At 49.2% G+C, this 5,300-nt stretch overlaps 1 non-coding gene across 1 annotated transcript; it reads left to right on the top strand.

Annotated features, from left to right (window-relative positions):
• Positions 1-2,978: 2,978 nt before the first annotated feature.
• On the top strand, positions 2,979-3,052 carry TRNAN-GUU (transfer RNA asparagine (anticodon GUU)). The gene has a single exon. It is a non-coding gene; the product is annotated as a tRNA-Asn (tRNA).
• Positions 3,053-5,300: the final 2,248 nt, after the last annotated feature.

Raw genomic sequence — 5,300 nt, 5'->3', positions numbered from 1 at the left:
CCTTCGTAACCTCTGAAAGTTCCAAAATCTAAAACTCAGAGAGATGCTCCTTAGCACCTGGAAGAGAACATTTTAATTAGCTATTCAAGTCCATCACAAGCCTCATCCATACGTTTCTACCGAGCAGTAGAGGACAAAAGTGTTTCCATCCGGTCACGTCCTGGGGCTGTCTTCTCGGTGGAGCAGAGTCGCGGCAGGACGAAGGGGCGCCCGCCGGTCCCGGACTCGGAGCGGCTCCGGCTCGTCTCACCTTCGACCCCGGAGGAGCCGGGCCGGGCGGCCGTGGGTCAGGGACTTGGGGTCTTCTCAGACGCCGGAATCCGTGGCCGGAGCTTCCCTTTCTGGCTGAGCTTGGGACGAAAGGACGAGGTTTCCTGGAGTGAAGGTTCAAATCTTAGCCTAACAGCGGCTTTCCGTGTCCAACGGAGACTTAGGAGCGAGAAGTTCTGAATAAAATGGGAATAAACTGGCATAGGATCCATTAATATTCGGAATAATAAATAGGGCACCTGAATACAATACAGTACTTCCCATCCAGGCCTGGAACCCTCGACCCGAAAGCTAAGACGCTGTCGCCCTGGCTGCTCAGCGACGTCACAGCCCCGCACCGCGACCCTTTACTCACAGGGACACGCGCGCAGTTAGTTACAAGACGTGCGGTGCGAAGCCCCCTCGCGGGGCAGGACTCAGTGGGCGCAGCCTCTGCCTTTTGCCCCCGAGACCCAGGGTGACCCGACGAGGGGGTGCCACCGGCTCGGTCGCTGCGCCCCTGGGCGGCGGGGCCGGGGCCTCCGATGGCCAGCGACGGGCAGAGTCGCCAGGGTGCAGCGGGGAGGCCGCGGACTCGTCCCCCCACCTGCCCGCCATGGCGTCCGCGTGGAGCGCGCGGACCGCGCCTCTCTGGGACGCGGGAGCGGGAAAGCACGTCCCATCTAAGGAGTAAAAAAATCCCCCTCTTCTAACTAAACAGGAAGGCCCCAGCGAGATTTGAACTCGGATCGCTGGATACAGAGTCCAGAGTGCTCACCATTACACCATGGAACCTCCTCTAGAGCTGCTTGCCTTATGCCGCCAGAGATGGGTAAGTACTTATTTAGCCTCCACGCGTCCCAGCGATAATCCCAGGGCATTTCTTCTACGGTCCCGACAAGACTTGAATACGGTTGACCCGCGTGGGTGGTCATCCGTCTTGCTTTCTCTCTGCTCCTCTCCTTTGATTGACTTCTCTCAGTTCACTTGCACCTCAGAAAATGAGGTAAAAGCCACTTTGGGCCTCGGGCCAGGGAAGAGCCCCTGAAAGTCTCCATCCATCATAAACCACATATTCTGCCTCAGTTTGCCAGAGTGTCCCATCCTGAGGTAAAATTTCTGCAGATAATAGTGTTACTTTTCTTCGCCTTCACACTTTTCCCATTGCCCAGAGAGGGCAGACGATTGTCAGGGCAGGACTTGGGACTTCCTGGGTCCCTTGGCTACACAGCACCGATGACACTCCAAAGCTGCCACCACCTCCCACGTGTAATATATAAAGTGTGTCAGCAGTGGAGTGGGAATGGGAGGCAAGAGACCTCTCCTTTTCTTCTTCATACACTTCTGATGAAGGGGGGCTAAGTTTTTCTTACAACCAATGTAGGTTTGTTAGATTTACCGTGCAAGTAAAAATTAACGTTTACACCAAACACTGAGACAAACCAGGCCATACTCACCTGGGGTGACTCAAAATCAACGACATGCTGTGGAGGCCACAAGGCAGCGCTATGACACTTCGGCAGTCACAGACTCTTTCCTCAGAGCTTGGGCAAGTCAGTTTCATTCCAATTTCTTAATATATCATGACCCAGAAATGGCACGGCTTAAAAAAAGCGTACACATATCCAGGTACCCAAGAGCATTCATTGCTGGGTCATAGCGCATGTGCATCCGAGTTGTCTGACAGTGTATACAGCATTTATGTACACAAAACACCACCACGCTAAATATTTACATGTGTAATAGGTATAAATCCACATTATGTCTCAAAATAATAATCTGCGTTATTTCATTTCCCCTTTACTTCTTCATTTTCTCCCAAAGCCATTTCTCCCCTTATCCAATACACAGAACAGAAAAATTCGCATTAAAAGAAAAGAGCTGTTGGCCAAAAAACAGAGTCAGAAAGATGCCCAGTGTTGCTGGGAGACGTCCCAGGGACTGGACAAGAGCTGACTCAAGGAGGAAGGAAGCCCTTGTTACCAGGAGGAAGTTCACAGCACCGGGCTGAGGAGAAGATGAAACTTCCTTCTGGAAAATCAAGAAGCTGAGCGGCAACAAACAACACGAAGCGCTCCTCCAGGAGAACTTCAAGGTCAGTCAAGGTTTATGAGTGCAGGAACCAGAAGGGGACTCTGGCTGATACAGGAAGAAAATAAATCCGTGGAAAGGACGTTGAGGGATCACAGAATGGCCGGGAAACCCGGAGCGTCCTGCTGAGTGCCAGAGCCTGTTCTGGGCGTGGGCACACAGGGGCGACCATCACGGCGACTGCTGCCGTTGTGGAAATCGCGTGACGGACACAGGAAACCAAAGCACCACACCGGCCCCTGGAGGCCCCTCGGAAGGGTGGGCGAACTCTCATTCATTGGGTGTCGGCGAGGAAACCGGAAGAGCCGTCACGGATGCCCACCGGGTGTTCAGCTCTCCTTGGACCCCATTCGGTTCAGGCCGGGAGTGTCCCGGCCCGGGCTCCGGGTGTCTCCGGGGGCGCTGGCATCTGAGGCGAGTAAGGGGCAAGGCGGGGTCAGGCCATTCTGCTGCCCTTTTAGTTTCGGATAAGGCACCTAAGGCACCAGTTTCAAATAGGATAAAGAACATCATTCCTCGCTCTAAACTTTCCGTTTTTCCGAGGCTTTCGAACTGGCACCGTTCTCCTGCGGGGCAGGCGGCACATCCTGGGAGGTAGTGTCTACTGCAAAGAGAGTCCAGAAGGGCCCCGTGCAGTTGTCTCTGTGGCGCAATCGGATAGCGCGTTCGGCTGTTAACCGAAAGGTTGGTGGTTCGAGCCCACCCAGGGACGGTGGGAGAGTTTTCTTTACTTTTCTTTTCTTCTTTTTTTTTTTTTTTTTCCCCAGAACCCATCTAGGGTTTTCGGTGCTGGATACCATTCCAGGTGTTCCATGCCGATTATTACCTGTACATCTGCTCCCACAAAGTTTCCCGAACTGCGTTCGGGGTCCTATCCACCTCACCACTGCTGCCAGTCTTGGGCCACCCCGCCTTCCCAGCTCTGTTGTCTATGGTCTCTACTGGACTCCATACTTGCATAACTGACGACCTCCTGAAAGAGATGGAGGAATCCACGGTCTGGTGGGATAAAGTCTTTATTCTGCAAAGTCTATAGACTTGGACAAGAAAGTTATATTTTATGTGCCTCAAATTTTTCATCTCTGAACGTTAGTACTTGTTCTGTGAATGATGTTATCACTGAGCTCATCATCATAATTCTCCTCTGCATTGTTTCTGATAAAGGCATTTCCTCCATGGTTGTGTATTACCTGGTTTCATGGTTTCGCGATGACGAACATGCTGCAACCATCGTTATTGTACACACACCTCTGACCACTCGTGCAGGTGTTTCCATAGCGTAGAGAACTGGGAGTGCAAGTGCTACCTTTAGTGTTCCTATGCTTCTAATGTTGGTAAATCCTTCAAATTTTCCTTCCACAGAAGTGGGACTGAGTCATATTGCAGTTTATTTTCCAGTCTTTCAATGTCCCTTTCTTCATTTACTTGCCAACACAGGAATCTTTGTATACATCTCTCTATGTTAGTCTAACTAATAAAGGGAGCAGTGCCCTCCCGACATAACTAAGGGGAAGGACAAGAGAGGGACATTGTGGGCAGTACACAGAGATATTCTCTTTCATATGTTTGAAAGCTAAACATTCAATGTTTTTAAAGTCCCCCAATAACAGTAATAGTTTTCTCTGCTGACCTAGTCAACAGGGCCCAGAGAAGACTGCCCGGAATGACCTCTTTGACAACGTCCTGAGAAGCAACTTATCCAAAGAGAATCTCATGGATCCCAGAGGTTTTTTCCCCTCTCCCCTTTCCTCTGCTATGTATAAGTTTTGGTTATACTTTTACTTTGATGAAAACAATCTAATGCCTGTCCTCCCTCCTGTAAAATGGGGAATTAGTATGGGAAGAAGTGTCTCCATATTATTCCTTGACAGTTTTTTGCTTGATGGTTTGTTTTCTGGCTGTGACTATAAAAATTAGCCCATCTAAGACACATCGTGGGAGCCAACAGAATCCTGCCCCCCCACACACACAGGTTCCTGCTTCAGACCTGGACCTTTAGAGCTATTGGCTCATGTTTGCTCTGTTCTGTTAAATCTCATGTGCAGAAGTTGAGCATTTTGGCTTTTGCATACTGTGTGGTTACTGGACAAGGATTTTCTCTCTCTCTCTCTCCCTCTCAGTTGTGCATCACTAATTTCTCCTCTCAGTGCGCGATTCTGCTTTTAATTTTAGGAAGTGAACTTCTGGGGATAATCCCTGTTGGGTGGTGGTTTACAGGGATGTATTGCCTGTTAGGTAGAAGATGACAGCTAATCTGGACCATGAGTCTTTTTTGTCTGATGCTTGGCCTGAGGATTCTGGTATTTCCTGGTATGTGACACCGCAGCAGTGAGAAGCAGTCCACCTCTTGTCTTTCCATTATTTGCTAAAAACCGCGTGGGCCCAGGCAGTCCTTGTCAGGAACTGCAAAAGTGTAGTAGCTACAATAAGGATGATCTTAATATGCAATGGTTCCCTCTTAAGGAGCTCCACAGTAATAAGGGGGAATAATACAGGAAGAATATTGAAGTTTTAGCATGGAATAGGCAGCTTTCTTTTCATTGGTATACTCAAGTTTCTAAATAACTGGAAAAAGGCAAACAAATGTGCTTTAGGGATTGCTTACATCAGACTACAGAAAGCAGAGGAAAGACATACCATTACAAACAAGCAACAAAGTCAGCAACATGAGCACTTGTGACAACCCTACAAGTCAAGATTTAAACCTCCCAGAACTGTAAGCCAGTTCAGTCCTTAATACAGACGGATGAGGAGCAATGACGTCATGCACAGATACATACCCTGGAGACTCAAAAGCATATCACAGAAGCACTCCGATTTTCATTAATGAGCTTCCTTCAAGGACCTAATGTGGCTTACTTATTTCATTTTGTTTCCCTCACTGTCAGTTGCTGTTAATACATATCGTTGCCTCTGCTTTCACCTTACATAATGCTCACTGGTTTGATGAATTCTTTTCC

This window comes from Lipotes vexillifer, unplaced genomic scaffold (assembly GCF_000442215.2).
Source record: "Lipotes vexillifer unplaced genomic scaffold, Lipotes_vexillifer_v1.1 scaffold3660, whole genome shotgun sequence".
Classification (NCBI taxonomy): Eukaryota; Metazoa; Chordata; class Mammalia; order Artiodactyla; family Lipotidae; genus Lipotes; species Lipotes vexillifer.
Note: the sequence above shows the minus strand (reverse complement) of the source record. Positions and strands in the feature narration are given on the sequence as shown.